Source organism: Phaseolus vulgaris, chromosome 5 (genome assembly GCF_051622355.1).
Source record: "Phaseolus vulgaris cultivar YP4 chromosome 5, ASM5162235v1, whole genome shotgun sequence".
Classification (NCBI taxonomy): Eukaryota; Viridiplantae; Streptophyta; class Magnoliopsida; order Fabales; family Fabaceae; genus Phaseolus; species Phaseolus vulgaris.
This window is the reverse complement of record NC_143502.1, coordinates 27,298,702-27,311,440: the sequence shown is the minus strand read 5'-3', so window position 1 is coordinate 27,311,440 and position 12,739 is coordinate 27,298,702. Positions and strand designations below refer to the sequence as shown.

At 41.6% G+C, this 12,739-nt stretch overlaps 1 long non-coding RNA gene across 1 annotated transcript; it reads right to left on the bottom strand.

Moving 5' to 3' along the window:
* Positions 1–7,088: 7,088 nt before the first annotated feature.
* On the bottom strand, positions 7,089–11,717 carry LOC137835343 (uncharacterized). The gene is made up of 2 exons (XR_011085074.2): positions 11,545–11,717; positions 7,089–8,007 (listed from the first exon to the last, which is right to left on the bottom strand). It is a non-coding gene; the product is annotated as an uncharacterized LOC137835343 (long non-coding RNA).
* Positions 11,718–12,739: the final 1,022 nt, after the last annotated feature.

Sequence of the window (12,739 nt, the reverse complement as noted above, 5' to 3'; positions counted from 1 at the left end):
ATCCACGAAAAAACAAAGCCACCATCGATCGGTCGTCCAGGTGCGACTAGCACAGCCGAGTGTGGGCGACGCCGAGTGCATGACAGTCACCGAGACCCACACATGGATGACCCCAATCACTCAGTACTTGGAGCATGGGACATGCCAGCCGGGGGAAGAGAAGAATATCAGACGGCAGTGCGCCCGGTACACCATGATCGGTCAGGATCTATACCGAAGGGGGTACTCCACGCCACTCCTAAAGTGCCTCACCAAGGAGCAATCCCAATATGTGCTGCAAGAGATCCACGAAGGGGCATGTAGGAGCCACTCCGGAGCCCGAACGATGGCAGCCAAAATAATCCGCGCAGGGTATTATTGGCCGACCGTCCACGGAGACAGTGCCGACTACGTCAAGAAGTGCCAAAAATGCCAAGAGTTTGGCCCTCTCCACCACCGAAAACCAGAGGAACTGCATAGCATGACGTCGCCCTGGCCGTTCGCTATGTGGGGAATGGACATCATCGGCCCATTCTCCCCAGGCAAAGGCCAGACAAAACATCTGCTGGTCGCGGTGGATTACTTCACCAAGTGGATAGAGGCCGAACCACTAGCCACAATCACCGCCCGAAACGTCCAAAACTTCGTATGGAAAAACATAGTATGCCGGTTCGGCATACCACACTCAATAGTCTTCGACAACGGCCGGCAGTTCATCGATCAAGGCCTCATGACCTTCTACGACGACCTCGGCATCAAATCCCTCACAAGCTCAGTCGAGCACCCACAGACGAACGGACAAGCTGAAGCGGCCAACAAGGTCCTGTTGAACGAACTAAGGAAGAGGCTCGGCACGGCCAAGGGAAGATGGACGGAGGAACTGCCCGAGGTCTTATGGGCATACCGCTGCACCCCACAATCCACCACACAAGAAACCCCTTACAGCCTCACGTACGGCACCGAGGCCATGATACCAGTAGAAGTCGGGGAGCCATCCATCCGACGCCAACTCTTCGACTTATCCCTCAACAAGGAAAGTCTGGCGGTCGGCCTCGACCTCTTGAACGAGCTTCGAGATAAGAGCAAGATACGAGAAGCGGCGTGCAAGCTCCGAGCGGCAAGGAGATACAACTCGAAGGTCCAGCCCAGAAGCTTTCAGCAAGGTGACCTCGTTTGGAGAATGCGCAGCAACGCTAGGAAGTCGGACGGCAAGTTCTCATCAAATTGGGAGGGACCATTCCGAATCCGAGAAGTGGGAGAAGGGGGAGCTTACCATTTAGAGCACCTATCGGGAAAAATTGTACCTAGGACGTGGAATGCCACGCACCTAAAATTTTATTTCAGCTAAACATGAATAAAATATACGCACTCTTTCCTCGCCCGGCCTGTCTATCGGTCGGAGAGGTTTTAACGAGGCGTTTCATATATAAGTGTATACAATGAACGACAATAACGGTTCGGCCAGGACGAAGCCTTAACCGGCATACCCTCCCGAACCCGTACCCACTCGGCCAGGACGAAGCCTTAACCGGCATACCCTCCCGAACCCGTACCCACTCGGCCAGGACGAAGCCTTAACTGGCATACCCTCCCGAACCCGTACCCACTCGGCCAGGATGTAGCCTTAACCGGCATACCCTCCCGAACTCACTCGGCCAGGATGTAGCCTTAACCGGCATACCCTCCCGAACTCACTCGGCCAGGATGTAGCCTTAACCGGCATACCCTCCCGAACCCACTCGGCCAGGATGTAGCCCTAATCGGCATACCCCCCGAGACATACACAACGATCGGCACAAGTCCACCTAAAATAAACACCTAAGTCGAAATCGCTAAAGGGACGACCGACTTACCGAACTCTGTTACAATCACTTGGTTGATTTTAGCTATCACAAGTTACTCAATTAGTTACGCATACCGACCGGTTTCTCCGTTCTTTTTACTTCGTTAATGTTACGAGTTAAGTTTAAGGGTTCAAGTCCATTCGGCTAGTAAAGGCTCGATCGTCCAGAAATGCATAAATAATTGAAGAAAACTGATAACATTAAATTGAAGAAAGGTGGGGGCCACACCCCGGCCCCAAGGGTCTAAAAGTAAAGCTGACCGCCTAATCTACGATATTCAACACCTCATTAGAGGGGTCAGCTTCAACTTCTTCAACTTGAGGAGGACCGGCCGCTGCAGGGACCAGACGGCCATCCACAACTTCCATGTCTTGGTCAAATTGACCAGATGGAGGTGGACCGCCATACAGCACCTCAGCCTGTCGGACGGCGAGATCGAAGCTCTGGCCGATGAGCACCATGTGTCCTCCATGGTCTTCAGAACTTCGGCCTCCGCCACCCTCCTGGCCTCGCTTTCGGCCGCAACTTCCTCCTCCTTCAAGCGGGCCCGACGGTCGGCATCTTCCAACGCCTTGCGAAGGAGAATAACCTCCGCAGCCTTCTCGGCATCGGCCCTCTCCAGCTCGGCCACCCTCTGCTGACGCAGCTCCAGCTCGGCCCCCTGAGCACACAACTTCTTTTCGTAAGTTGTGTTGGCCTCCATGGCCTGCTTCAGGTTATGGCCGGCCTCCTGGAGATCGTGCTCGAGGCGCGATATGTCCTCGACCCGGCTTCTCCGAGCGTCCGCGCCCCGGCGGGCCAAGAACAAACCCCGGCAGATCATCTCGATGCCGCCGTCCAAGAGGTCGTCGTCGGGGACCGACTGGATCTCACCCTCGATGTTGGAGGGCAACTTGAAACTCACGGCCCTGGAGAAGGACCGGTCGTCCCCAAGCGCGAGCATCGACCCGCCCGCTTTGGCTAGAGGCACCGCCACCCCCGTCGGAATTGGGCGATTGAAGTCGTCGGTAGGGGGGGCAGTCGGCCTAGAGGACCGCGCTGGAGGAGGGGTTGGCATCTGTCCAGCCGCCCGAACCGTTCGGGCAATATTGCCGCCCTCGCGGCCACGCTTCTTGGAGGGGCCAGCCTCCTCCGCCCGGGGCCTGGCACTGGTGGCCCCTCTCTTCTCATTCAACTTGTTCTTAAATGAATGAAGCATCCCGACGGCTTGGGGGACTTCTCTCTTGGCGATTTCTACAAACCAAACGAGAAACGGTCAGTCGGAACAAGATAAAAAAAAAAAAAAAAAAACAAGACCAATGCTGCATGAAAAAGAACGTACCCTCGAAAGCCTCCGCGCGATTCCGGTCGCGTTATACAGCGACATGAGCGGTCGATGCGGGGAAGCTTCCTGGGGAGACTATCAAATAAAGAAAAAACGAGGCGCTCATGCTCGCTCGGATGCGCCGGCCTCGGCCAATTCGTTATCTTTGTCGGACTCCTCGACCAAAAAAGGGGGAAGCGGGACCGGCCAACTCTCATCAAAAAAATAACGTTGTCCCCGGCCCGGCCTCCAACGTACACTTTAAAGAACTTCTCCTTGAAGTTCTTATAAGAGGCCGTGAAGGGCTTGAACAAAACACTACCCGCCCGGCTGACCAGTGATTGCCAACTGGCAAGCTTGGCCGGGTTATGACGAGTAGAAATGAAGAAAGCAGGAAGGAAGAGGGCCGCAACCCAAACGTCCGGCAAACCAATGCGGAACGCTTGCATCGACGCCCACGATGTAGGTGGGGTGAAGATGAGTCGGAGCCACGTTCAGCTCCTTCAGAACCGAATACCCCGTCGTAAATGCATCAAAGGGCAGAGACGCATGCAAGTCTGAAAAAAGACAAGCCATACATGAAGAAAAAAGGAGGCTCGGTAGATGACCGCTCCCGATACACACGGTCCTCCCAAAGATCAAGGACCGAACGCCATCAAAGATTCCTCGGCCGAAGTCTTCACAGACCCCGGGAACCTCATCCAAAAATCCAATGCAACGTAGGTGTCGGTAAGAAAAGAGGACGACACCTCACATACCCCGGGGAATCTACCCAGGCCGGCCCCACATGGGGGCGCGGCCCCTCAAAAGGGGCCGAGTGGTCGGACGCATTACCAGCGTCCTCCCTCACCAACGCACTCTGATATGTGAGGTGTCGGAGCTCAAGCAAAGATAACGCGTGGAACGCTACTATTCCCAGCCCCTATTTATAGCCCGGGAGGGCCTCGGAATTCCAAACGTCACAAGAACCCCAACCGTTGGATTCGTTTGATCCAACGGTTCGCATCGCTTCGCGCTCAGAAAAACCCCTCATTAATGCGCGTCATGTCAATCGCTCAGACGCCCCCAAACATCACTTCATTCATCATTACACAATCCGCCCGAGGCCCATTCTTCAGACTTTTCGGCTGTACCACCTCTCGAGCTTGGGAGGCAACTGTACTGGGATGACCGACCGGTCCAAGGACCCAGTCAACCCACATGTCAAGACCATACTTTAAGGTACGAGGTCGACCATGTGTCACACGTGGCCGACCGACACCGAGTGCTCAAGTCAAAGGTTGACCCAATTAACGAAGGTTAACCCATGGTTAGGAAACGGCCTAATCCAACCCTAATTGCTAAACAACCCCCTAATCCGGCCCAACAGCGAGGGCCCATCAAGGTAATATAAATATCACGCATTCCAAGGAATAAGGTACGTCATTATCTACAGTATTCCTGCCAGCCGAATACGATACCCCACTGACTTGAGCGTTGGAGTGCCATCTGCAGGTACCCCACCCGCCTGAGGAGTCATCCAGCAAGAAGAACCGAAGGAGGAAGTGAAGCACGACCGACCGAGTGACATTCGAAGACAATAGTTCTCCCAGTCCCCAACCTAGTTCGAGAACAAAATATTTTTTAATAACAAGGATAAATTTGTAAACTTACAATAAATCATCCTCAAAAATCCACTCTATCATCCCTCAATCCAAACAACCTCACATATCCTCACACATCCTCTCTAATCCTCACAAATCCACTCCCTCCCCTTCTCACAAATCCCTCCTCAATCCAAACAGAGCCTAAGAGAGTTTGCATTTCATCGTCAAGATTTAACTCCACTATAAAATTTGGTTTACTAGATTTTGAAATTCACGGGTGTGTTCTACCACTAACATTCCCTTTCAAAATTACATATTCACCAACTTCTCATTAGGAGGGCTTTATTACATGTTGATACATATTTTCTAGCTTCTTCACAAAGGGAAACACTATGATCAATCCACTACAAGAAAAAGTGTTTTTAGAAACTAAATTTTTTGTTTCTAAAATGATAAAATTAGTCACTAACTTAATTAGAGACTAATTTAAAAACTAACAAAATTAAGTGGCTAAAATCATGGTCGCAAAATATTAGAAACCAATTTAGATTCCAATTTAGAAACCAATTTAGTTACCATTAAGTAAAAATCAATTTAGTGACCAATTATATAGAAACCAATTATATTCAAACCAAATTAGTGACCAATTATATTGAAACCAAATTAACAAACCAATTTCATTGAAACTAATTTAGTGACCAAAATATATAAAAATTCATTTAGTGACCAAATATATAAATACCAAAAAATGGTCACTATATTGGTCTCTAAATAATATAATTTATTATAAAATATTATTATTATTTTATTACTTTTTTTTAGAATTTTAGAATTTTTTTTAGAATTTTTAATTTTTTTTTTAATTTTATCAAGTGTAAAAATCAATTCATTTGAAATATTTTAAGATCTCCTGCTGTCTAAAACTAGTTTCAATACTAGTATGTACAATACATGAAAGAAATTGGATCATTAGAAGGTTCCACAACCACCCTCCTTGAATATGATCTTAAATGAGTGTGTGGAGTAAAGTGCTCTCTGTTGGTCATTTGTAACTACTTGTTACAAATAAAATAGTTCAGAGTTTAGGATCCATAATTTTGATACAACAACAAAAAGGATAGAAGTCAGACATCTAGCAAAACATAACCCTTTACTTACAGGCTCAACATGTCCAGAATGTCAAAAAAGATTGTTGCAGTGAAATATTAGCTAGTTAAATTTTTCACCAGTGAGGTAAAACTGCATAATTAATGAAGAACTAAGGATTAACTCTGAACAAATAGCATGCATACATCACGTTTTAAACTAATATATATGTTTTAACAATCTACAAACCAAATAAAAAAAATACAATGATGATGAGTAATATATATATATATATATATATATATATATATATATATATATATATATATATATATATATACACGTGTTACCCCAATTTTCTAATCTAATGAAGTTTGACTTTAAAATAAAATTGATTTTATTGAATTAATAAGTGAAAACATCATTTTTCCAATTAACAAGTTAATCAATTAGTTAGATGGGAGCAGAGAATAAAAGGGGAATTATACAGGGAAAGGGGGCAATCAAAAAAATTAGGAAACAAATGGGATAGTAGAGGTCTCAAGAATACATGTGGTTCAACTATATAATTTTCTTTTTCCAATAAACAAGTCTTTGTTTTCTTCTAGTTGTTTCTCTCTAATCCTCTCTCTACTAAATTATGATCGCATGTCACCTATACTAATCTACATTTACTTCCAAAAAGAAATTAAGAATAACAATTATTTGCACATCAGGTTATTTTGAAACTTCTAACACCATATATCAAGTTCCAACCAATCTGATAGACTGCATCATAAAATCTACATTCTTAGTTTCAGAGAGTTAAAACTAGTCAAGACATGAAGTCATCCACAAAGACAACACAGAAAAGGATCCATTAAATCATCTTAGCATAACAACAAGGGCATTCAAGATGTACAAAAAAACTCCTTCGATAAGAGAGGAAAAATAGGAAACTTGAAACCACGATGCATAAAATTGGCAATTTGAAATAGCATAAAGTGTGACACATAGCAAAGGCATATTAAAAAATTGAAAGTGATATTCCTCTCAATCATTTTACATTTTTTTATCATAGTATAAATACAAAAATCACTTTAATAATAAAATTAGAAAATTAAAATTGTCAATTTTATTTTATTAATTATATATTTTTCATCAACAATGTATTTTATTAATTAAAATAGTGTAAATATATTATATTATATTTATTTGGTTATTTACTGAAACTGTGAAATATGAATTTGATTTAAAAAATAATTTGTATATTTGATCATGAACTTCAATTACATAAAAGCAGAAAAAGAAGATAACCTAGAGAAATAGTATTATATAAAGATGGATTCAAAATAAATAGATAGACATGTTTGTTAAATATAGACAATACACAAAATAATGGATTAGAAAGTGATATAGGGTGGTTGTTATCCTCGATTAAAATTACTGCACTCACTCACTCTTCAATGAAGCTAATATGTATGATTATGTTACAAGGTTGTGGTTCCATGACATTGACAGAAGCCGCACTTCCCCATGCTCAAAAACACACCGGTTTTGCTTTTTATGGCTAAAAATTTGTCCCCTCCCATTCTTCCTTTCCTTTCATCCTTCCACATTTTACAATCACCCTCCATTTCCATGTCACTAATCACACACTTAGAAAAGTTAGAATAACTAAATTAACCATTTTTTAGTGTTTTATTCTTATTAATATTATTATGTTGACTGGTATAGGAAACACAGAAGAGAAAATTTGGGAGTATGGACTAAAGTTGTGTATTGGTTGGAATGTCTTACCAGGTAAAGGATAATCATTTAGCGTAACTGTTTCCAGGTTTTCTTGAAACACAAAAACTTCAGGTTTGTGATGCACTAGACTGCTTGTTTTCCCCTCATTACCTAGATTCTCTTCTTATTCAAAACTCAAAGGCAACTTTAAATCACATGGACTTGGACAGAAAAACTACAATTGAACTTCTTATTGCAAGAGAGGGAAAGGGCCTTCAACGGTTCCAATTCCATACAAACTTCTTATCCTTACGCAAGTTATCTTCTTTGCTATCTTTAGCCTTTGATTTGGGATAAGTAACAGGGATTTGGAAGATTTTGAATTCGTGAAAGAGCTTTTTCTCTATGCACAGAGCTTTGTATACGCTTTCACACCTTTTAATAGCAAATTCTTCTCCTCTTTTCCACTCCTCTTACCACCTTCAACTCTAGACATTATCTTTTGTCCAGTGTACCGGTAGGCACCGGACGAACGCACGTGACGGACCGACCGAATGCACAATAAATGTAAGGGCATTTATGTGACAAGCTAAGGTGGTTAAGATACACCTCCGAAGAATAAGGAATATGCGTTTAAAGAAGATATGTTTCCCGGGTATTCCGGAGCACGACTGGCAAGACATATCCATAACCACCCTGAGCCCAAGGGATAGAAAGCCCATTAGGCAATCCTATAAATACTGTGCTCAAGCCAGAGAAAGGTACGTTTTCATTCACTTACGAAACCGCGCTTAGAATCTCATACTTACTTGAGCGTCGGAGTGCCTTCGCAGGTACCCTCCCCCGCCCGACCGAAGGAGAAGAAGATCGACACGTCAGCAATCTCATTACGTCAACCGACCGTGCCTGGGCCCCATTTCTCCAAACAGGTACAATTGGCGCCCACCGTGGGGCCGAGGCAAGATTTCAATTTTTAAAGCTATAATGGTTGCAACAAGGAACAACAACGACGTTATGGCAGAACAGATGACTATGATTCAAACCCTCCAAACTCAAGTGGAGGAACTGCGGCAAAAGGGGATGGAAGACCGTCGTCAACACGAAGAGGATAGACGCCGCCAAGAGGAAGAAATCGCCTTATTGAGAGAGCAGAATGCGCGACTCCAGCGACAGGTCGATAATCCCGAACGAGAAGGCCAATCCCATATGGCCGACCGAACCGCCTCTCGCATACCTACACCGGCCGACACCAATCCTGCTCCCAGAGCCGGAACAGTCGAAAGAAAGTCAAGTAAAAAGGGTCATCCTTTTACAGACGAAATCATCACCACACCACTTCCTGACAAATGGAGAGGCCTCGCCATTAAACTCTATGACGGCTCGACCGACCCGGACGAGCATTTAAATGTTTACAAGACGCAAATGACTTTGTATACCACAGATAACAATGTGTGGTGTAAAGTATTCCCCACGTCGCTCCAGGGAGAACCTCTTACTTGGTTTACAGAGCTGTCTCCGAATTCCATTAACGACTTCGACGTCTTAGCCGTAAAATTCTCTACTCAGTATGCCACCAGCCGACCGCATCACATGTCCTCCATGTCTCTCCTAGCGGTACAACAAGAAAAAGGTGAATCTCTCAGAACCTTTTTAGATAGGTTCAACAAAGCATGTATGAACATCCGAGGGCTCAAGCAGGAAGTTGCATTGCACCATTTGGTCTCGGCCATCCGGCCGAGCCGTTTTACTAAAAGTCTCATCAAGAAGCCACCTCAAGACATGGAAGACCTTCGAACTCGAGCAACCAAATTCATGCAAATCGAGGAACACATTGATTACCACCAACGGTTCAAAGCCGTCGGATCCGGAGTCCTCAAAGACCAAACCCCGAGCAAAGAAAGAGAAGTCGAGACCGAACGAACCGTCCGAACCACTCCAAGGTCAAACCAAGACTGTTCCACAAAGGCGACTTAGTATGGCGAATGCGAAGTAGCGCCCGGAAGGAAGGAGGCAAATTTTCTAGCAATTGGGAAGGACCATTCCGCATAGCAGACACAGCAGCCGGTGGAGCCTATTATTTAGAACATTTGTCTGGGAAGGACATATCGAGAACGTGGAATGCTCGCATCTCAAATTTTATTACAGTTGAACTTAATGAAAGTGTACTCTTTCCTCACTCAGTCGGTTTTTCCCTAAGGAGGGTTTACTACCGAGAAGGTTTTAACGAGGCACTATAAATCAAAATCCAAGTCCCCTATTCCTTTTATTACTCTCAATTTATGCCTCGTTCGGCATCAGAATTATCTTATTACTTTAATGTAATCAGAATTATTTATGCCTCGTTCGGCATCAGAATTATCTTATTACTTTAATGTAATCAGAATTATTTATGCCTCGTTCGGCATCAGAATTATCTTATACTTATGCCTCGTTCGGCATCAGAATTATCTTATTACTTTAATGTAATCAGAATTAGTTATGCCTCGTTCGGCATCAGAATTATCTTATTACTTTAATGTAATCAGAATTACTTATCCCTCGTTCGGCATCAGAATTATCTTATTACTTTAATGTAATCAGAATTACTTATGCCTCGTTCGGCATCAGAATTATCTTATTACTTTAATGTAATCAGAATTACTTATGCCTCGTTCGGCATCAGAATTATCTTATTACTTTAATGTAATCAGAATTAGTTATGCCTCGTTCGGCATTAGAATTATCTTATTACTTTAATATAATCAAAATTACTTATGCCTCGTTCGGCATCAGAATTATCTTATTACTTTAATGTAATCAGAATTACTTATGCCTCGTTCGGCATCAGAATTATCTTATTACTTTAATGTAATCAGAATTACTTATGCCTCGTTCGGCATCAGAATTATCTTATTACTTTAATGTAATCAGAATTACTTATGCCTCGTTCGGCATCAGAATTATCTTATTACTTTAATGTAATCAGAATTACTTATGCCTCGTTCGGCATCAGAATTATCTTATTACTTTAATGTAATCAGAATTATTTATGCCTCGTTCGGCATCAGAATTTTCTTATTACTTTAATGTAATCGAAATTAGTTATGCCTCGTTCGGCATCAGAATTAGCTTATTACTTTAATGTAATCGGAATTAGTTATGCCTCGTTCGGCATTATCTTATTACTTTAATGTCCCGCTTATCCGATGCCTAACCGAAAATATTCTTCGCTAATGCGAACCTCCCGTCATTCCGTTAAATTTAATGTCTGACACCTCGAAAGGCACAACAATCATTACGACTCTTCGGCTTTTATTCACCTCGAGCCTGGGGGGCAAGTGTACCGGTAGGCACCGGACGAACGCACGTGACGGACCGACCGAATGCACAATAAATGTAAGGGCATTTATGTGACAAGCTAAGGTGGTTAAGATACACCTCCGAAGAATAAGGAATATGCGTTTAAAGAAGATATGTTTCCCGGGTATTCCGGAGCACGACTGGCAAGACATATCCATAACCACCCTGAGCCCAAGGGATAGAAAGCCCATTAGGCAATCCTATAAATACTGTGCTCAAGCCAGAGAAAGGTACGTTTTCATTCACTTACGAAACCGCGCTTAGAATCTCATACTTACTTGAACGTCGGAGTGCCTTCGCAGGTACCCTCCCCCGCCCGACCGAAGGAGAAGAAGATCGACACGTCAGCAATCTCATTACGTCAACCGACCGTGCCTGGGCCCCATTTCTCCAAACAGGTACAGTCCACATACCAACAGAAAGATAAAAAAAAGAAGTTAATTCAAATGACAGATAAGAAAGATTCTAAATGAGGGAATATAACATAGAACAGAATCTAGGGTATTCAAACACTTTGGAAAAGGTTCAAAGTTTTCGTAAATTTCGAGAGATTGTAAACAAGGAAATACGACATAGAACAGAATCTAGGATTTTAAGATGGGGAAGATACACATTAAGTAAAGTTGCACGGAACTTCCATGAGCAAGCACACAGATAAAAGGCAAAGAGCGAAAATGGAGCACCAATCGAAACTTACGATGATAAGCTTGAAGAGGTTGGCAAAGGAGCATAGAAGCGCCATTGTTGCAGAATGCGTTGTCATCGTCGTTATCGCAGGGTGCGTTGCGTCGCCCCGCAGGTGTGTTGTTGTTGTCACCCCGTTGCAGTGCGTTTGCAGAGTGTGTTTAAAGAGTTATAGATGAGCAAAAAAATATTATTTAGATGAGCAAAAAAGGTTAATGAGAGACTTTGAAACTCAAAACGTGCAATTTATTTGCTCAGATTTAAAAAAGTAAATAAGTTTTTAAAAAATATGTATCTTTATTTAAATTAATTTATTAAATTTTTAATTTAAATAATATTTTGAATTTATCATTATTTTAATTTTATATTTAAATAAAATTAAAATATTAAAATATTATTTTTAATGTAATTTTTAAATTGATATCAATTATTTTAATATTATACAAAAATTAATAAATTAGTAAATTTATTTATATCAATTTAAAATATTTTATAAATTAAAAATTAAAAATTAATTTTATAAAATTTAATTACTCTAAAAATAACATCTAAATTCAAATAATAGTGACTAAAAATTTAAGTATCTAATTATATGATGATTAGAAACTATAAATTTAGTTTCTAATTTTATTATTTTTATATAGACCAAAAATTAGTTTTTAAAAGAGATTAAAAGTGACAAAAAAAATAATTTTCAATTACATTTTAACAAGAGATTAAAAAGATGGTTTCTATAAAAAAAAAACTTTTTTTTATTATTAGCTACCAAAAATATAATTTCTAATTATATTATAATTTTTATTAATAATAAATATCATTTTAGTAACTAATAATTTTTAGTTTATAAAATAAAGATACTATAGAAACTATTTATTTTTTATTTCTAAATTAGTTACCATTCAATTATTTTTCTTGTAACCAGGATGCATAGTCTAATCAAATAAATTATTTTTCAATTTATCTTCTACTCCACATTCTTAGTAGGATTGGATGTTATACTTTTATACTCTATAGGATCATAATAGTCTCTTCGTCTAAAAAATAATTATAATAATTATATTGATGATGAAGCCAAAATTAATAAAAATGGAGCAACAAACTAAAAAATGAAGTGTCGTTTACTTTGGAATTACGTGGTAGTTGATGTAGTTGTCTCTCATGTGCGTAGTGTGACTTCTTTCAACACTCCATCTTCTTCATAACCTCAA